At 32.0% G+C, this 22,421-nt stretch overlaps 1 protein-coding gene across 1 annotated transcript in view; it reads left to right on the plus strand.

Moving 5' to 3' along the window:
• Positions 1–22,421, plus strand: part of LOC129223962 (uncharacterized) — a 66,517-nt gene that overhangs the window by 34,579 nt on the left and 9,517 nt on the right. Inside the window, exons 2-3 of the mRNA XM_054858346.1 lie at positions 17,238–17,267; positions 20,710–20,809. The gene's annotated coding sequence lies outside the window, so the exon portion shown is untranslated. The remainder of the gene's footprint in view (positions 1–17,237; positions 17,268–20,709; positions 20,810–22,421) is intronic.

Raw genomic sequence — 22,421 nt, forward strand, 5'->3', positions numbered from 1 at the left:
TTAAATGCGCCCGGGGCGGACCGCCCCCTCCGCCCCCAAGCTACGCCACTGGTTGGAAGTTAAGTTGTCGCAAAAGACATCCGATTTTTGTCAGGTGACGTTTCATCCCTAAACTCACTTATTTTGCATTGAAAAGGGTGTTCCTGGCAACCCCAAAACACGTGTCTGCAATAATCTGCATTTTTTTTTTCACATTTTTATTTCCTATTTTATTTTTCTAGCACAAAGCTATTTATTTAACTCCATTAGCATTTGTTTACTTATTCCCTCACTTATTTATTCATCATTCACTAGTTTATTCACACATGTTTAATTATTAATTAATTTATTTAGTCTTTATTTTTTTTCCGTAAGGTTCTACATAATTTAATTGACTTTTTAGTTATCGTTAATTCGATACAACTTGCTGTTCCAAGTAGGACTCTTAGGAGTCGTTCTTCTTTTAAATTTTTTTTTTACCAAACGAAACTACGTTGATAATTTTTGTCTTTTTAAATTTTACAAACTTTTTAACATTCATTGTCGTGATTTAGATATTTTTAACTTGTCCTTTTACAATTTTAAGTCTTTATGTTTCAATATTTAAAAATATATAATTTGTTTTAATTGCTATTTTTATATTATTGTTGCCGCTGTAACTGGATTCTTTCTGTAGTGTGCAATACTTTTAATAAATAAATAAATTTATTAATTTATTTTGTCGTTTTTTTCCCACTCACTTTATTTTATTTTACTCATTTTTTTTTTTTTTTTCAAAGAAAATATTTGTAGGAATCTAATAAAAAAATATTTCATTAGAAAAACAGTATAACTTCCTTTTGCCCCAGGTAATAAGGCAAAATAAAAATTTTCTTTTTTTATTTTGAAGGTACAAATTTACTACCAAAAACTAAGAATAACTTTGCAATACAAGTTATCTTTAAAAAAAAATCATTGTTCTGGAGTATGTACTGTAAATTTCAAATTAAATTTACTATTTGCTCATTTTGAAACAAATGTAATTTATCTCAACCGTTTCACTTTGCCCCACATTCCCCTACTTAAAAATATTTTCTTGCTGATGACAGGTAGAGCTAGCAAATAAACAAAATATTGCATTCTTTCATCAAACCATTTTTATTTTGTACGCTATGACAAAATCAACTCGAAAAGTTAATTTTAACTTTTCCGATGAGCTACTGATTTGTGTTTTCTTCGAAAATCTTGTTTAATTTATTTACAACTAGTGGTACCCGCACGGCTTTGCCCGTAATAGAAAATTAAAAGGTATTTTAGTTCCCCTGTATATTTACAAATAATGTATGGTGAATTTTCTCGCCAAATGGTTTGTGCCCATGTTACGGTTCCACGTTATGATAATTTCGTAATTTACTCGTCCATCTTATGATAATTTTGTCCTTAAAATTGGAATAGAAAAAGAACCACATCGAATTTTCGAAAAATCCTCTTCGAGGTGCACACCCCCATGCTATAAACTAACTTTGTGTCAAATTTCATGAAAATCGGCCGAACGGTCTAGCGCTATGCGCGTCACAGAGATCCGGACAGACAGAGATAGAGACTTACAGCTTTATTATTAGTAAAGAAGCCAAAGCTACGTTTAGATTGAGTACGAAAATCAATGAACGTGTAATTATATGCAAACTGCATGGTCAGGGTTGCATGGGACTGTAATGGAATGAACGAAACATCCTTTTCCTGTGTGCAGTCAGTGTGTTTCCCCACTTAAAGCAATAAAAAGTCATTACGATAACGCGGCAAGATAATAAACGAGAAAATATAAATAGACTCGGAGCTTACACAGGAAGAAATGTTACTATTTTTGTTAACTCCAAAAGCTAAAAGTATATTTTGTTAATTGTGTTTATCAAAATAATAATATTTAAGTCATTAACTCGTCGCTAAAAAGACGAATGGGCGTATCTCACTTTTAAGCATTTTGCAAAAAAACCGATTCAAAGATTTCCAGTTTACTTTATCGCTTGAGAACCGCCACCAGTGTGAGGGACTGTAGCTTTCTTACTATTTATTGTAGAGATACGCCCATTGGTCATTATTATAAAATCGACTTTGGACATTTCTGTGAGTGTCATAGCTCATTTTTCGATTTTTTTTTTTTTTTTTTTTTTTTTTGAGATGCGCCCATTCTTCTTTTTAGCGACGAAATAATTTACAAGAAAAGAAAAAAGGAAGGACGACAAAACGAGCAACAGATTGGGCTGGCCATTCCACTGAAAAGACGCCATTTTGTTCCGCACTTGACAGTCAAATATTTCACTAAAAATAATAATTTAAAAATGTTAATGAACAAAACTTTTTGCTAAAGAAATCACACATACATTTGTGATTTCTCAAGCAACAAAGTTTTGTTCATTACGTTTTTAAATTATTAGTTTTCAATAACTATATGAACTGTCACGTAGGGGAGAGTGTTGTACCTTGGGGCACTTTTCATATTATAATTTTTAACGTCCATTATTCGAATCAAATTTAAAATCTAAAAGTCACATTAAAATACCTCAACATACTCCTATGCAATAAATTTTATAAAAGTCAGAAAGTTTGAAAATAAAATATTGCCAGCCATTTAAAGTAAAAGTTTCAAGCTGTCCCAAGGTACAACATCCTATTGTACCTTGGGACAAATCCTGTTGTACAATGGGAAAGTCTTCACGATTCAGGAATCACCCATATACTTGAATCAATTTTATTCCGGAAGAAAAAATCATGGTATTGAATTAAATCATGAATATTTAATAATGAATTATGAATAATGAAATTATTATCCAACATTAAATGTGTTTAAATGACTACATAAGATTAGAACATTGTTTCATGTTCCTAAACATATCTTAATTATTAAGAACCATGCATATGTTGTACCTAGGAACGTGGGTAGAAAATGTTTGGCTGCCCCAAGGTACAATCACCACGTGGCTTAAGAAAAACTAAAATAATAGTCAATCTAGATGGACTACCATTATTTTCTCATAAGCAAATTATTTAAAGTGCTTCTCTTTTATAACAAAATAAAATTCAGTTGATTAAACTTACAAATTCAAAGACAGAAAATGAATTAAAATGAAGAAAATATTTACTACTAGAGGACCCGACAGACGTTGTTCTGTTCAAACTTTGTAAATTGAAAAGTTAAAAAATTTCAATAAACCATCAAGTGTTTGAACCGTTTTGTTGAAAAAAAAAAAGTAAAAAGAAAATGTTTTAAGCTGCTTGGTGTCAGAATGCGTATATTTATAACAAATTGATTTATCTAATGCCCACTGAGCAGTTGTTTCATTAACTATATTTTCTCCCGTACTTGATGGTTTGTTCCTTCAGCCATACTCAAAGGATAAAAAGCGCTCTCAGATATTAAGTGTAAAAAACTAATCAGCCATCTAGAGCACACGGGAAATCCCGCTGCAACACCCCCCATATGAAAAAGAATAAATCAATCGAAAGGATAGGGTTTACAAAAACGCTAAAGGTAAAAAAAATTCTCTGAATAAGCGAAAATCACTCCCCCTCCCCCTCCCGATGTAATTTAAACAAATTCTTCAACTAAAATGACTAAACACTCTTTAAAAACAAAAACAAAAAAAAAAAAATCTTTTGCAATTTGAAATATTTTGCTAAATAAACAAAAAATACAATAAATTGCATTAACAGTAGCTTTAAAATGTAAACAAATGATCACGCAACTCTGTTGTTTATAGCTAAAGTCGCCAAGCCGCCACGTTACTGTAATCCAGCCGATCAGTGAGCGAAGCCAACTCCGACCGATTAGCAGTCCGATCTTTTGAACAAAAACTTTTAAAACTTCATATATTGCCTAATTTGTTCTTTCCACCAAAGGTAAAGATCTTCCACTGCACTGATCTTTTGTGTACAGAACTCCCCTGTTGTAATTTATCTGGACGAAAATAAAATTTGTTTCGTCTTTATTAAAGGAAAAGATGATGGAATTAAATGTACTGAGTAGTTTGATAATCCTTAAAATATTCTTGACATTGGTGCCAAAACTCAGATGGATTTGTGCCGAGAAACAAATGTTGCTTGGTACGGTAGTTTCTGATCATTTGGTTAGGAAAACCTAAAGCACCGATCCGGTCACATGGTTCAACTACGACGACAGAACACACGTTTTGTGTGAACCTTCCAGTACTTTACTTTAAAATATATCTCGGGACCTAAAATCGTTGCTTTCAAGAAATGAAGGCTTCACTCTCTATCTCTCTCTACGTTTTATCTATTCTCAATTGACATATCACAGTAGGAAATTTCATTACAAAAAGCAGAGCTGGCTTTCTTATTGTCCTTCGGCAACGGGTTAAATATTTATTTAAGTTCTCGCTCAACAATTGTTAAAATAAATATTAACCATTTGGGAGATAAAATCATCCAACGTTTAAATTAATTAGTTAACTAACAAAAACGTTTCCGATTCGAGCCATCGCGCTTCAAAACCATGCTTGCCACAACTTAATTACACACAAAAAATTTGATCAAAATCGGTCCAGCCCGTTTAAAAGCCTTATAGTGACAAACGTCCGCACAGATTTTTATATATTAAGATGGAGTCATAACATTTTCTTTCTCTCATAAAATCGTCAATTTTACTCATTTGATGCTAATTTTTTGCTATGGCACCATTTAGTGGTGAAGGTTACTATTAGAGATAACAAAAACATGGCTGCTAAAAATAGATTCTTAAAAATTAGCAGTGTCCCAAAGTACAACACTCCCCTACGGAAGAAGATAACCGCGTTTCTGTGGTTATTGCTGTGAGACATGTGACCAAATACAACCGTGGTTTTGAGTGCAATGTCGACAGCCGAAATGTCAAAATTTGTTAGTGCCCAATACGACACAAATAAGGTCAATATTTATTTCCTCACTTATTAATTTAAATAATATTGAGGGTTTTGGGCAGAGGTTCCCGAAAGTTTTTATCCTCTGGACTACCTGCTTTTTTTTTCTGATTTTCGTAGATCCTTTCCAAGGGGTGGTTACGGTGGTTTAAGTTTCACCCTAGCCGTTCTATGAGTCAGGTGGAAGCGAAATGTATGGAAATTATGCAAATATTTACATTTGTATGCACAAGGAACTGGTGAATAATTATAGAAGTTTAAGAATCATATTTTCCTGGGTCCCGCAAGAGGGTGTCAACCTTAACCTCTAAAGGGCGCAAAAAATAAATAAATAAATAATAAAAAAAATTAAATAAATAAATAAAAGCGAGAAAGGTAAAAGAAAGAAAGAAAAGAAAAAACGATGTTACACAGGTTTACAAGTTTAAAGAAAAGAGACAAAAAAGAAGCGAAGAAAAGTCGCGCAGGTTTGTGTGCGCAAAAAAAAAAAGAAGGAAACTGCAACAAAATATTAAAAAAATAAATTTAAAAAAAAAACTTTTTTTAAACAAACAAAAAAAAAAGTTTTCAGGTCTGACGGCGCATAGGCGGGAGGACGCGCGGGCCAGCGCGCCCCTGATTAGACAGCTTAAACATTTAGTTTTAGATGCGTGATTTTCAACAAAATAAGTCAGTCAAAAGTAGTTCACTCCAGTTAGTATTGTTTGACATTAAAGAGACGAGTTATTCTCTAGAAACTTGTTTTTTTTTTCATAAGAAATATATGTTTATTGTCTTTGCTTTTTTATGTTACAGCATTTTATAATCATTCAGTTTCTGCTTTACAGTAAAAAATGCTTTTGAAAAGTCATTTCCGTTGAAATTTTCCTTTTTGTACCAAACGGTGCAAATATGCAAGGAAACGATCCTACGAGGCAAACAAAAAATAAGTCACAAAAAATAAGTTCAAAAAATATCACCTGCAGCAGTTCATTTTGGGACACCAATCAATTATATTTTTTTGAAGTTAGTTTTTGTAAATTAAGAAAACATCTATTTCCTGGATTCACTTTAATTATATTACAGTATTTACTCAAAGTCAGTGCTCAACTTCTGTCATTTTTACTGACCCTTTTTAATGACTATCGTTGTTCTCCGCAGTAATCACTTATGCTGCAGCAGCAAAAAAAAAAAAAAAAAAAAAAAAAAAAAAACTCATTTCCATTAATGTGGAATAAGATATGGGACGAAACAAAATCCAAAATGGAGTGGGAAGATTTCCTCAACTGTTAAGAACCATCTTCTTGTACATTATATTTGCGTGTTGTTCCACTAGCCGAATCTAATGGCCTGCTAAATGATAGGTATCAGCACATCAACGAGGAAAGATGGTAGCTCAGAAACGCCATTCCCGTTATAATCTAGTGTAGCAAAGAGGAATGAACTACAAAAACCACAGATACCGAAAATGAAACTGTTTTTTATGGATGCTTTGGCTGTTCTCGCGTGTAAAGCAATAGCCGGCGGGAAGTTAGCGAACCGTGAAAACGGAAAAGCGCGTTGCCAACCATCCAAACAAAAAGTTCGTAAAAAATAGTAACATAAAAGGATGATGACTCGAGAGCCTACAGAATGGCCAGAAGTAAGAAATAAGAAACTAACATCTTTCAGGATGTTTTGATACGTTTCTGCTTTGTTTTTTTCCCCCCTCCTCCTACGTTCTTAATGGTGAGAAAAATTATCGCCGGGTGATTCCGAAGAAGAAAATGGCTACAACAAACGGCAATGCGTTCCAGATGTGAAATCGAATCTCTCCCATTCGGGTGCTGAAGAAATTTTTTGTTCTTTCGAAAGAGTGAAGAGCGAACTGAATGTTTGCTGTTTCTCTTTCATTCATTAATTATTAATCAACCGCTTGTAGTTGGAGTTGTTTGCAAAAGCCGATTTGAAAAAGCACCTACCTGAAGGTTATGAGCACTTACTGGGTGGCAATGACCTAGATAGTACGTTGATTAAAACAAATAATTATAAAGATACTAAAGGGAGTTGCAACAAAATTCAACATTTCTCGGCAGCATTTTACGTTTTCACAGAGTGCTGTGTGGCAAATATAAAGCGAAACTGAACTTGATCAACATTTGTACCTCAACCTAAGCTGGTTTTGTTTTGTAATTAACTGCAGCGCAAAAGTTTTGAAAAACCTATTTTTTATCCCTACGAGCAAGGTCTTGAAGTAGAATATTGAAATTTGCGGTGCTTATTTATTATTTTTTAAAGTATTTTTAAACAATAACTTTTGTTTTGCTTATGGGCAATTCTACGAAAATGTCAACCTGAACATCAAAATTTCAATATTAACCGAACTATAATGTATTGTATATCATTTTAAAGCTTGTAATATATAATTTAAATGCGTACCAAATTAAATTTTAATTTACAATTTTTCGTATTGAAAGCAAGCCGTAACAAATGCCTATATCTTTTTCGGATTTTTCGGGGAAAATTTGACATGTAGTAATCAATTTTTTTTTCTAAAACAAATTCTAACCAAAATTAAAGAAGGTTGGTGTATTTTGTTACACTCATAATACAGTTTCAAAAAACTAGAAGCTTATAACAATGAATATCTTTATAGCGTTTCATTCAGAAACAGTTTTAAAATCAGTTTATAAATGTCAGTCAGTTACCATAAAAAATCATTTCCCCCCTCAGCATGAAAAGCATTGGTGGAAATTTTCCAAAATTCATATTCTTTGCCTACATCAAAATTTTTTAAATGCTGAATAAGTAGAATGGAAGTTTACATCCGGAACACCGAAAATTCCTTGGTAACTGACTGACATTCTGTTTAACTTTAAAATGGCTGCAATGTAATTTAATTTAATGCTCCTGAAAACAGAATTATTTTATTTTTAGCCCCTTAAGTGATATCAAACAATTCAACTCTTTTAATATTTAAAAATGATAACATATTTTATTGATTTTATTCATTTTCCATTCTTACGTAATTTAGTAATGCTTGAGCCTAAATTTCAAAAATAATTGTCTTATATTCGAAAAATACATAAATTCAAAACAAAAGAGGAAAGCATTTTACAGCCAGTACAGCCGAATGACAAATTTACAACATCACAATTTTCACAAGGAGGAATAAAATTCAGAAATATGGGAAATGACTGCTAGTAAAGAACATTTCTATGGAGTTTCTTCTGATCTACAATATTTTGTAGCAAGAGTGATCGATAGTAATTAGGGGAAAAGCCGAGGTGAAATTCTTAATAAAAGGACTTGTTCAATCATATGAGTGACTAAGATGATGTAGAGGAAATAGAAATAGTTTACTTTTTATAGCTCAATAATTTTACAAGGATGTGATCCATTTTTAAATGTTGAAGAAAAAGAAAAAAATTTCAAATCCTCTAGCAAATTTAAAAAAAAAAATATGAGGAGAAAAGAGGTTATCGATAGAAAAACATAAAATCTTATTTTAATTGCTTTTCTTTTGCGTAGAGTTTTACTTACAAATTTTAAGGCTGTTAGACATTCGGTCAAACACATTTATAGATAAAGTGAGCAATAACCAAGTCAAAAAGCACAGATCGCAGATTACTGCAAATTATTAAACAGATCTTAATTTCTAAACAGTTAATATTATCACATTTATAGATGCTACAAAAAAATACTATCGAAGGAAGTGCTGCAGAGTTGTAATCGCCTGCAGTTTTTGTCATTTCAAATACTACAGCTAGGTTACACTGAGGGTGTAAACTACTTTAGCAAAATACTAGGTGGCACAAAATTGTTATTTTGATGTTAAAAATCAATCTTTATATACGTTTTGTATCACCCTTGCATTTAAACGTCATAATTAACATATTGAAACTATTTTTTGTAGTAATTTTATATATGGTCCTAATTACTTCGGGGGTTCTCATAGGCTGAGGGTCTCCTGGTCTAGCCCTAAAGGCAAAGAAAGCTCTGCTTTTGTGTACACTTATTTGTATGTTTTACTGCGTAATTCTGAATTTTTTATGCTGGGATACATAGGAAATTTACTAATGTCAGTCAGTTAGCTCACGAAGTTGTACTAATTACTCTAATTTTGTTATTTTAGTAATATTTTCGAAATCAAATGCCGTATGCCGGAAGGTTATTCATATTTCTTTGATCCCAATTGAAATTCATGAATAATTCCTTTAGCTTTCAGAGGAGAACATTTTATTGAATCTATATTACGTTTCCTGCAGGTTGCATTCATGTCAGTCAATTACCATGGTTTTAACATTTTTTTTTTAAATCATCTAAAATGCAGTTTAAAAATTCAATTATACGAATAAATTCAGCTAGAAGAAATCAATAAACTTGGAGATTTTTTTTTTTAAATAGATATTTTGTGTTGCATGTTTGTAATATCAGTCAGTTGCCAATCTCTCAGTGAATTACCAACTTGTCGTAAATACTGCAAATCTTTACTTTAGCAATACACTGGTCGCCGAGATTATGAATCCCATTCGTTCTCAACAGTTTTGATTCCATAAAACGGCTGATTCAATAAAGCAGCTAATTCAATAAAGCTGAATTTTGTTCTGTTTTTGACAATTTGATTCATTAAGGCGGTTGATTCAATTTTTCACTGATTCAATTAACCGGAGTCCATTGTATCAAATCTAACAAATGTATTTTCATTGCTTGCCTTTTATGTAAACTTATTTATTTGTTTTGCTGCTTATAATTTTAAACATTTGCATTAGTATATTTAGAAAATTTCAGAAATGTCAGTCAGTTACCGGGATGTCAGTCAGTTACTAAGCAGTTCTAATTACTGTAGTTCTTTATTGTAGCAATATTTTCCAAGTCAAATGCCGAAAGTTTATTCATCGTTCTTTAATCCTGATTTGAGTTAAATAAAAATTCCTTTTAGTTTCAGAAAAATCTCTTATTAAATCAGTATTATTTTTCACGTAGGTTGCATTCATGTCAGTCAATTACCAAGCTTTTAACAATTTTTCTAAAATCACCCAATATGTATTTTGGAAATTCAATTGTACCATAAAATTCAGCTTAAAAAGTACAATAAGCGAGGAGAAAATATCTTTTTAAAAATTAATATTTTATGGTTTATGTTTCAAAATACTTACCGTTTTGCTCTGTGAATGTCAGTCAGTTACCAGTGGAATCGGCCTCATATTTAATTTATTTGCATTCGATAATTCATAAAGTGAACTAAAACTCAAGGAACATATTGGAAGTTCTAGAGCTTGAATACGCCACCTTGCGTTGATTTAAGAAATTAACCGAAGAGGTAAAAAATTTCAATTAGAGATGCATCGAATACAATATTTTGCCGAATACCGAACATCCGGTTAAAATTTAAAACGAATACTGAATGTTTGGTTGTAATTTTTCGATTAAAATTTGAATTTTATGCCAATTTTGTGAAATGTAACTGCATTTCCATTTAGAATCGTAAACTTATCTACCTGAAGTAAAATTATTAATTTAAAATAAGTAAAAAAATCAAATAAATTATTCTAAAAACGAAAACATATTGTCCAAAAGCAAAGCAAAAACAAACATAATTAAAATTGAGGAATAAAATTCAAACTGTCAGATATTTTTATTTTTGTCTTTAAGTGCAGAGGATTGTTTAACTTTGATTACAATGATTGATTTTAATTATGGGTTGTTTTCAAACAATATTTAATATTTTATATGGTATAAAACTTCAGAATTTAAAATACTGTAACATTTAATGTATCCAAGCGTTTTCTTTTTTCCTCTTCTCCTTATTGTTTCTAGCTACGTATTTTATATAAAAAATTAGCAATAAAATTAAGTAGTAAACATTTACTTAATATATTTATTACTACTTCACTTTATAGTGGAACCCCGATTTTACGTTGTCTATACACGCATAATTTATCCCGCTTCTGACGTCATTTTCTGTTGGTCCCTGAAAAAAGCTATACTGAAAATGTCAATATATTCCGGAATTTAGGTTACCCTTTTTCAGAAAGTCCGTTTAATAAGTTTTTCCGCAAACACAGATCAAAAGCAATTTATAACCTTCATAGTCCAAAGCCCAGATAAATTCTGTGACTCATAACAAAGTTCCACTTCGATATCTTTAAAAATTAAAAAGGTATCAGTGATCTAATGAGCCGAATTTCAATAGTTCTTGGATATGCGACGAAAGGTAAACCGAAAGGTCGTTCGCAAACTGGTAACACTTGTTATCGTGTAGAGTGGTTTAGGATAAAAAGATTATTTGCAAACGATCCCTCACGAGTCGTCGTCCATCTAAGAATTATTGAAATTCGGTTCATTATATCGCTGATAACTTTTTACATTTTAAAGATATCGAGGTCTGTATTTCGCGCATGCGCAGTGAAAAATTAATTATTTTAAACGTTCATATTTCATTAAATTTTCAATCTTTTAACTTCAAATTTCATTATTATGTTTCTCTTGCATGCTGTCAAATATTTCGCGAGTTTAATAACGTTTGATGGAAAACTCTGCCTGCTATAAGCCGAAAACCTTTAAAAAAAATGTATTTTTGAAAGAAATGCTTACATCTTCGTGGGTGTAAGAGGTACTTTCACGGAAATACGAAAATAAATTCTACATAGTACCTTACTGTCTGACCACGGATTGTATGGAAAGACAAACATCCATTTTACAGCCGGAAATGGACGAATCTATTATTTTTTACCGATGTCTGCTTTTGCAGAAGCAGAGTCTCATTCAAATAAGCGGAATACGCGCATCAAATTTTTACTTTTCCCCCTTATTCACATGGATTCGTCTTATCTTGACATTTAAAAATTCCATGCAATCCGTGGTTGGACACAGGGGCGGCATTTCAGCATTTCGTTTGGGGGGTCGAGCTTTTTGAACATGAATTTTCTCAGTACGGTATGATGGTTAACAGGAAGTGACAATAAAATGGTTTTAATGTTAAGAACAATGAAGCAATATTGAAGTTCAGACACAAATGTTATCTACTATAAAATGTACCTGATGTTGATGAAATGTTGTACCTGATTGAAATAGTCAAAAAACAATGAAGGCAAGAAAGTTATATTAAAAAACACATTTCCTTCAAATTCCGCTCTTTAAAGTAACCAAGAAAACTTTTTAAATTGGGCTAGTACTTATTTAGAGTCGTTTAAAAGTATAGTCGCAATTCACAAAACAAATTTTACTTATAAGTGTAATATTTTCTTTTTCGCTTTCTATAACCGATCTACATAATATTGAACAGACCAATGGTAAATATCTCGTCAAATCCTGTCTCAATTTCTTGAGAAGCTGAAAATTGATCATTTTATTCAGAATAGTGATTCAATATTTTGACTAAAACTTCATAAGGTTTTGTCACCTCTTCTACATTGGCATACAGTAGAAACTGTTATGGAAAGTTCTACTGTCACAAAGTTTTTCATTTTGTTCAAGGGCTCAAGCATGAATTAGTGCGAAAATTACTAAGAGTTTCAAATGTCAATCCAAGAATTAAGATTAGCGGATTGAAATTTTTGTGATAGAGTGTTAGTGTAGCATTGTTCAAAAAACGCTCCGCAGTATAAATAAAGTAAACAAAAATTGAAACAAAGTCATACATATTAAAATGACATCAGATTTTCTATCATTGAAAAGGTCGCTCTCCAGTTATTCTTCCAGGGGGCTTTTATAGATTTAACTTTTGAATACCATCGTGTGTCACTCAGAGATTGTCAAGTAAAGAGCCTCAAGATATATTTGTTGATTTGAAAGTATTTTTCGATGTGGGATGTTTTTCATAAAGAGCATATCTTTACAAAGAGTTTCTAAGAAAGCATATAATGCATCGAGTTGCTAAAATATGTTTCTAGTACAAGGAATCAACGAACAATTATTAGCTAAACATTAATTTATAATATGAGCATAAAAATTTATGTAAAATAACATGGAGTTTACGCGTAAAAATTGCGCAGTCTAAACACTGTGCGGGCATCTCATAAAAGATGCACCAGCATAACATAGAATACACAATTTTGAAATATTTAACCCATATGAAGAGATTACTTCTTTAGTTAAGGCAAACAATTATTCTCCACCTGTTTTTTCTGTTCTTAAAATGCAAGCAAATAATTTTCTAAGTTATCTAAATTGAATTTAGCCATTTTTTTATTATTCTTAGTGAAAAATTTGGGGGTGCAACCGCCCCCTCTCGCTCCCCCTATTTGCCGCCCCTGGTTGGACAGTATTTAGTTCTGAAATTTATAGCTTATTCCCAGCTATTTACAATGCAATATACGATCAAAAAACCCCTTTTTTTTCCCTCAATTTGTTGTTGATCCCTTAATTGAATAATAAACTTAATTTTTATTGAAAAATGGTAGCTGGAGTATACTTTTTATGTGAAAAAAAATTACAGAGCAATCGGTCTTTTATTTCTCGAGAAATCTGTAAAAATGTGAATTTTTCAAAGTTTCCTAATACTTTTGGTAATAGAAGGCACATTAGGCATCATTTTTTACAAAGCAATATTGTCTCCAAATTTTCTAAATCGTCAGACAAAATTTGCCAACTGAGGGAACTTTTTAGGAAGCCACAGTGATCCCCCGTCGAGGTGGCCAATGACCATATAGAGCACAATGACTCTGTCTGAATTTCAATCCATTGTAACTTCTAATTATGAAAAACAGAAAAAAAAAGTGTCATTCGCAGAAAAAAAATTTCATAACTAAATAAGGAAGTATAACACAAAAGCAAAATGATTTCTTTAACCGGTAAATTGTGGGCTAATGGTGCTTTTAATTGCCAATCACTGCATTCGTATTTTACTCCTATTATACACAAGCCGAGGTGTTAAGTTTAAAACACGAATAGGTTTTTGAGTTGTCAAAAGCCAGATTCTTTTCCTTGATAAAAGGCTTGATGATATAAAGTAATTATTTCAATTATTCTTAAGGATACTCGCTATCACGTGAACAACTTTTATTTTCCTCTGTTCTAAAATTACCCTTTTCCTTATCTCATAAAAAATCTCTTCTCGACCATCCCCGAAAAAAAAATAAATAAAAATTTAATTTGAGCCATTGTCTTTTCGTCTATATTCAGTGGCGTCAGCGCAGACAAACAAACTACCATCAATATGCAGGGCAAGAATTCAAAACTCTGCTGTCACTTTCGATTCAACAAATTCTGCAAACAGTTGCTTCTTGTTTTTATGTTAGTTCGCGCCATTTTCTTTATTATTTGTTGGAAATTCGATTCTTCGCAGCATGCAAATCCAGTTTCGGAGGCGAAGGTTCTGTCAAACAAAAGGAATGAAAAATTGTGACCCCATTTCTGAGAATCACGCTCTCCCTTAGATATTACTTCGTGAACAGACGATCTAACATATTTTCTTTGGTAACTTTCTTGAGCATAAAGGATTTTAATCGTACAAAATGGGATTCGGAATTGAGTTCATGCCTTTTTTATTTGTCTCAACTATGAACGTGCATTTTAAATTGTTCTGAAGCTTCCTTTTTTTTTTTTTTTTTTGTTTATAAACTGATGATAAGCATTGTTCTACTTTTGATGGCGTCATTAAAACTAAAACTAAATGGTTGAAACATGTTCCAGCGCAGTTTTAATAATTACAGTGCCCTTTTTAGAATAGTATATACGGTCGGCTTTTTCTATTAGGAATTACAAAAGCAATTTCGATTTGAATTCTAAAATTCTCAACTTTATTCCCGTGTAGAATCTTATTTTAAAAACACAAACATTGTGAACAAGATTTTAAAGAATGCTTGGATACTTGTTCATTGTTGTTCTGTTACGAAAACAAAAAAGTCGTTAACTCTTCGCCGCCATGTTTGTCTCTCATGCTTCAACTTAGCATTTAAATGAAGCTTAGATTTTTTAAAATTATATGTATAATTATTTTGCTGATTAATCTATGTTTTAATGGAGGTTTTAATGGTGTTTAATTTAGTTGGTGGATTGTTTTACATTTTAATGGAACTTTTAGTGTTATTTAATCGCTTGTTTATTTATTTGGCGGAATATTTTACGTTTTAATAGAAGCTTTGATTAAATGCTTTGCAACTTGTTTTATTTAATTGGCGTATTTTAGGTACATTTTCTTACTTCATTTCTGTCTACCGTCTGTATATATGATACTGTGTTTTTATTTTGCATTTTAATAAGACTTATTTTACTTAATTGGTGTATGTTGCTTAATATTTTTCATTCTTCTCTACTAGAGCATCCGCTAGCAGAATGGAGTCGTTTCAAAAATTTTAATCATATTTTTTTCTGAAAGAGCATGCTTAAAAACATAGAATCTGACCATTTTTTAAATAATTTCTTTAAGTTTATTATTTAAAAAAAATTACTTAAATCGGTGCTCTTTCATCGTTTAACGCTTATGCCGATGACATCAGAAATGATGAAATGCCATTCAGTGTTGCCATTCAAGGTCCAAAACATTTAATTCGTATCTTTACTCACGTGTATTGGCAACGATATGGTTGATAGAAAGCGTAGAGCGCAATTGTAATTCGCTTCTTGATTATCATAACGTGGAAATGCGGTAGAAAGATGCCCCATAGTGCATCATTTGTGACGTCATAAAGACCACGCCTTGTTTGAAGAATCAGACATTAAAAAAAAATAATTAAAAAATAATTGTTGGGAAAATGAAAGAATTTTCTGAGTCCATATTATTTATTTATTTATTTTTTTTTTTTTGCTTATTCCACCAATTTCAGCGAAAAAAAGTATTACTTTTTACTGAAGGAAACAATCCCATTGGTTTCAGCCTGTTGCAACGCAGATCAAAAATCAAAAAATAGTCTGCAACATGAACCGACATCAGATTAATCGTGAAAACTGAAATCATCACCAAGAAAAAAATAAGATTCTTTACAAATTTTAGGTTTTTTTCTCCCCCGACTAAGAAACAATCTGCAGACTTTATCAAAATTCTGCGACGCCCGTTGCAGTTTTCGATGTTTCTACTTCCGGGTTGAAGTAAACAATAACTTTCTTCTGAATTTCATTGTTCCTTCCCAAATACGTCATATTAATAAAAAGAATGGAGAGAAACGCAGACCCGTCATTTCAAACCTTTTCGGCTAGGGGGAGAGGAGCAGGGGTGTATATTCGATGAAATTTTATCGGAGAAGAAAAAAAACCACGCCTATACATATTTAAAAACGTAAATTTTCCAAAACCAGGGGAGCAATCGCAACCCCTAAACGACGGCAAGGGATAAAGCCATTTTCAGAAAGAGTATTAAAATATAATTTATTCAAAAAACTATGTACTTTTCATTACAATTATGCAAGCACAAAAAAATTCTAATAACTGTTTCATAAAAGTAATGAAGCAAAAAGATTTTGCAATAGCCACATGAAACTGAATTTTTGGGTTTTTCATACTTTTTCTGCTAATTTGAATTTTGAATCATAAATATATCCAATTAGCCAAAATACAAATACTAAAATACACACAAGTAATGCTGAAAAAATTTCAACTGAAAAAAAAAAAAAAAAAAAAAAAAAAAAAAGTAGAAAAGAAAAAGATAGCTCAAGAAATAAAAAAAAACTGCATTCTATTTGCAACTCCAGAGCTCGAATACGCTACCTTGCGGTGATTAATAGTACTAACGAAAAAGGTAAAACATTCCATTCCACGTGTTTTCTTTGCGGTAAATTACAGGCTTCACACAGTTCATGGTCTAATGTAATTTCTGAAGAATAGAAAAGAGAAAGCTTCCCATAAACACGATGAAAAATTACTGTCATTCACTAAGCAGCAAAGCAAGTTATAAGTTACGGCATTTGTTTGTTTTACCTTTTTCATCCGCCATTAGACAGTGGCTGCAGCGCCCTCTATAGTTTATTGGAGTTGCGAATAGTCCCTCGGCCCCTTAAATGCCATCAAAGTTTTTAGAGCAATTTTGAAGAGTATTAAAGTAATCATTTTCTGAAGTCTGTTTACCATCACTGAAAACTTTCCAAATCTTAGCTTAAGAAACTTACATTTTACCGAGAAATACTTTCTAATGGACGATTAGAAACTGGGAATCACTCATGCAACAACCTCGGACCTCGCTCACCCGTTTGCTGATATTTTAGTTTATGTAAATAATTAAACGGCAATTACTTCGCATTTCCACTTGTTGCTTCACCTAAAAGAATTTCATTGTTTATTCTCTAATCGCTTCAATCTTAATCTGCCCCTACCGATCGTTCCAAAAATATTTTATCTCAATTACTCACCTATAAAAAACAAAACGTCAGTTGAAATCTTTAACATGTAATGACATGATTGAATACATGCTTTTAATCCGAAACAACGGTTCATTTTCGATTTTAATTTGAAACAGTTTTTTCCTCCTTTCAGGTTGGATACTTTTAGATTTCCAAAATTGTGGTAAGAAATTTTTTTCAATTCGTATTTATTAATTAATATTATTATTATGCTTCTTCGAGCATGGATAAATATTTTATCCTCCGCAAACCAAATTTAGTGACTTTTGAAGTTAGTTAAAGTTGTAGTTGTTCGACTCTAACTCCTACAATTTGGTAACTTAAAATATTTTAAAAACTTATTACGTATGTGTCGGTTTTCGTTATAAACGTAAATTGGGCTTTCATTTTGTGTATTTTTAAAAATTGAATACGTTGTAAATATTCATACAAATTATTTATAAAATCGAGATGTTGATAAGTTCTCTCTCTCTCTCTACCCTCCCTTTTTATATTTTAATTACAAAAGGGCCAGAATTGAATTAATGCTGAAAATTCGCATCTTTTACGTAATCAGTGGCACAAAATATTTACTAATAGACAAGTAACTAAAATTAAAAAATTGCAAAAACCCCCGACTGGGTCGCAAATGCAGAATAAAGAGAGAAAATTGAAAATCCTTTTAAAAGTCTTTTACTGTAAAAAAAAAAAAAAAAAAAAAAATTAATTACAAGTATTTTATTTGTTAACAAATTGAAACTGACAACAGATAAAATTTCAAATAACTGCTTTTAATTTCCTTCTCGGCCAACAGCGAATTCGGTAGCTGAATAAAGGCTTAGCCGTAGTTGAAGTCTGTTTTAAAAAGCGTTTAATTCGAATTCTATGTAACATGGAAGTTCCAAACACATTCTATCAGACGCAGAAAAAAAAACTATTTATTTTGGTACAAAATTTTAAAATATGTTTTCACTGCAAAAATTGCAAAAAACCTTTTAGAGGTTTTTAATTAATATCTTCGTTAATTAATGTCATCCGAAGACGCAACCTAGCTAAGAACACTCTCGATCATCTCTCCTTTCGAACAAAATTTTTTTTTTCAAAATCGACCCATCCGTTTAGGCGCTAGAGTGCCACAGACAGACACACACATACACAGACACGTCAAATAAATAACCCCCTTCCTTTGTGTGTCGGGGGTTAAAAATGAGATGCCCTTTTTTTCCGTTTATTTTTGAGTAGTTTATAATATTGATATTGACCAATATTTTCTAAATAGATAAATGATACAAAATTTGTCTATAAAATCTAAATGTATCAAATAATATTTTGTTATTTTCTTACGAACTACGCACTAACTTCCACTCCAAATCGGGGCTTCTCAAATTGTGGTCAGTGATCTTCTTAGAAGTTCACTGCAAACTTCGGATAAAATGTTTAAAAAACGTTTCATGATGATATTTTGTAATACCTTTGCGTTTGAAGACCAGAATTTTCACCTTCAAGTATGGAGTTGCCCTTTTGAGTTCTACTTCCCAACATCTTGAGATAATTCTGCAAGATCATGCTTTAGCCCAGGTGATCGAACTGTTTTCTGCTTCTACAAATCTATTCAGTCTGTACTCATGTGAATATCAATGTTTTGACAACTGGTGCTCCTAGCATGGGTGTCATTTCAACTTATGCAGCCACCAAAACTAAATACCGACGCTGTCTTGGTTGTCTATAATTCGATTCCAGCTATCAAAAGTTAAATCCACTTTATTAAAATTGTGTCTACTAAAACAACCTCGCTCTTTCCGTTAATTCAATGTTCAATTTTGAATTTTAATCGTTTTGTTACACATCTCTATTAATAATAGAGCTGAAAGTATCTCTGTCTGGATCTCTGTCCGGATCTCCGTGACGCTCAAAGCGCCTAGACCGTTCGGCCGATTTTCATGAAATTTGGCACAGAATTGGTTTGTAGCATGGGGGTGTGCCCCTCGAAGCGATTTTTCGAAAATTCAACTTTGTTCTTTTTCTATTCCATTTTTAAGAACATTTTTCCGAGCAAATTAGATAACGTGGAACATAGGCGAGCAAATGAACATAGCAAATTGGCGAGAAATTCATCATCCAAATTTTGTGAATATACAAGCGAACCAAATGATCTATTAATTTTTTACTACGGGCAAAGCCGTGCGGGTACCGCTATTTAATTTATAAAGTTAAAAGATCTGCGCTGCCCCATTGTCTGAAAATTTCAATAAGCAGTTGTGCCTCCGTATCACTGCAAAAGGCGACCAGTTTAAAACTAATTAAATCTATTGATTGCCAAAGGTCTACTCATGTTATTATTTTTTGCGTTTTGTCAATTTATTTAGTCTTAATAAAATTACATGGAAAATTGCTTGTCCGTTTTTTTTTTTTTTTTTTTGCCGCACCCTGTATTTCGGCTGCCCATGTAGGGGAACATAGGGCAAAGTGAAATAGTCAAATATTTATTCTGCTTTTAGCTCCACCTATCTGGTATTATTTTACATATATAGTACCATATGTAGTCTATTTCAGTCAGAAAAATAATACCGCCAAAGATTAAAGCATTTGGAAATACAGGCAATTTTTAAAAAATGATACTCATTTCGTAATATTTTGTAGTAAGTCAAAAATTATTTTTGTTACTATAAAATGATAAAGTACCTGTTATTAACATTTTAAATATTAATTGAGATTTTCTAATACTCTGTGAAATCTTTATTTAGTTAATATTAAGCTTATTTATATTTTAAATATTTTCTACAATCAGTGAAGTACATACGGGGCAAAGTGGATGGGCAAAGTGAAATAGTTTGTTTCATTTACTCACTCAATCATTTAATATAAATTACCTACGTTTTCGTTTATTAATTAAATCATTTACATTCTTTCAATTAGTAATTCATCTATTTATTCATTCATTCACTTATTTTTTTATTCATTCATTCTTTTACTCGCTCATTTTTTTTGTTCATATATTAATTGATTTATTCATTTAATTATTCGTTTATTGTTTCATTATCTTTTCATTTATTCATTTAACTTTTTAGTTACTGATTCTTTTGATCAAAAATATGTTTTACTACCGAATAGAAAATATTTCATAGGGAAAATATTTTATTTTTCACTTTGCCCCATGAAAAAAAAAAAAGGTGAAAATTTTCCACTTTTTTTTTGAAGGCTCAAATTTACTGCCAAAATTAAAAAATACTGTTTCAAGGCAAGTTTTATTATAAAATAGAATGTTATTTCTTTATGTACAGTAATTTTCAAAACAAATTTCCGATTTGTTCATTTTGCAAAAACTTACTCATCTTAACCATTTCACTTTGCCCCACATTCCCCGACTTTTCTTCACTTAGCTGTGGTTTTCATGATGATATTTTTATTAACAAAATCAGAAATGTAAAAATGTCGGTAGCCTCTAAGAAGGTATCATGATTATTTATCTATTAATATTTTTTTTATTAAACTGAAGCTTATCTGTCTAATCGAAATATTTTTTAATCATTTACATTTTCAGAGATTTAAAAAAGAAAATTACGTGTAATTTTTTTACTTCTTACATCTTAATTTGATGTAGTGAAGGATTTTTTTTCTCAACTCAGGGGAGGAGAAAAATTTCCATGGACAGATGATGCCTCACTTTGTCTACCCCTAGCTACGGCCCTGACTGCCCAGCATTATATATTATTTAAAAACAACCAGGTATTTGCCATAGATTTACTTGCAACTGACTCGGATGGAACAGCAGTCAATCCAAGCATTTACCAATGGTGTTGTTTCCTTTAGTCAAAAGTACTACTTTTAGTCACTGAAATTGATAGAATAAGCAAAATAGAAATAACATGAAGCGAGAAAAGAACTTTCATTTTCCCAAAGTTTAAGTTTTAATTTATTTTTTAAAATGTCCGATTTTGGAAATAAAGCGTGCGTCACAAGTGATGAACTTTGGCGCGCTACTCCACTGACGCACTGAATGCTTACGATTGCTACGACCGCATTTCCAGATTGATAGTTAAGAAGCGAATTAAATATTGCGCTCTGCGCTAATGGCATCAGTGAATGGCATTTCATCAACTGTGGCAACTTGTGATATATGCAGAAGCGTAAAAAATGAAATTAAAGCTGGGCACCAATTAAAATAATTGCTAAAAAATTTTAAAATTTGTCAAATTATTTTTAAAAAAAAGAATAAAACCTTTGTTTTGAAGCATGCTCTTTCAGAAAAAAAAAATACTTTTAAAATTTCGGAAACAACCCAATTGTGAAGTTTAGAAAATTTGCTATTGATCTGCCCACAATATATGGAAAATGAAGCGGACATGAGTGCAATTTCTTAAAGTCGATTTAAGGAGGCTCCTTCTCACTCATTCTAATATACTTGGATACTTTTCCTTTGCATGCCTTTCCTTTTTTAAACAGAAATTAGTGGCTCAGATTTTCTCGCAGAACTACAAGAAGTTACTTTTGTCAGAGAATTAAACTAACCAAACTTCACTACTACTTAGTAACAGGGGCGCCCCAATGGGAGGTCACTGTTGACCTTCCAGAAATTTCCTTATTCGGCAAATTTTGTTTGACGATTTGGCAAATTTATCGTCATTCGGCAAAACTTGTAGTTTTATTCGGCAAAATTATCATCATTCGGTGAAATTTGGAGATCCATTTGGCAAAATTATCATTATTCGGCGAAATTTGAAGTTCCATTCAGAAAACTTATCATTCGGTGAAATTTGCAGTTCCATCCGACAAAGTTATCATCATTTGTCGAAATTTGGAGTTCCATCCGACAAAATTATCATCATTTGACAAAAAATTGGAGTTCTATTCGGCAAAATTCGAATCATTCGGCAAAATCTGGAGTTCCATTCGGCAAAGTTATCACGATTCGGCAAAATTTAAAGTTCCATACAGCAATTTGAGAATTTCCGTCCTCAGAAAAATTTAAATTCGGGGCCCCCTCCTGCACCCCTGCTTATTTATTACCTTTACCACTATCATTATTGAGGGTAAATCTGAATAGCGGGTAGCACATTTACAAGCCGTATTCAGTCAGCCATAATGATCTGATTGCCCTGAATGGGCTCCGAAACACAGAACGCGGGTTGAATCCAGAACGATTTTCTCTGCATTGGACAGGAGTCTGCTGAGGAAAAAAAAATGCACACTTCGCTGACCACTAGCGAACAAAAGAAACTCTAATTTTCCATTCTGCTGGGAAAGCTGCTATCGCCTGCGATCATCGGCCGACCCCACGCGAAACAATACATCCAGCTGAGTTTCCGTGACTGGGACCGTAACGGAGACTTTTTCGGGC

Source organism: Uloborus diversus, chromosome 6 (assembly GCF_026930045.1).
Source record: "Uloborus diversus isolate 005 chromosome 6, Udiv.v.3.1, whole genome shotgun sequence".
Taxonomy (NCBI): domain Eukaryota; kingdom Metazoa; phylum Arthropoda; class Arachnida; order Araneae; family Uloboridae; genus Uloborus; species Uloborus diversus.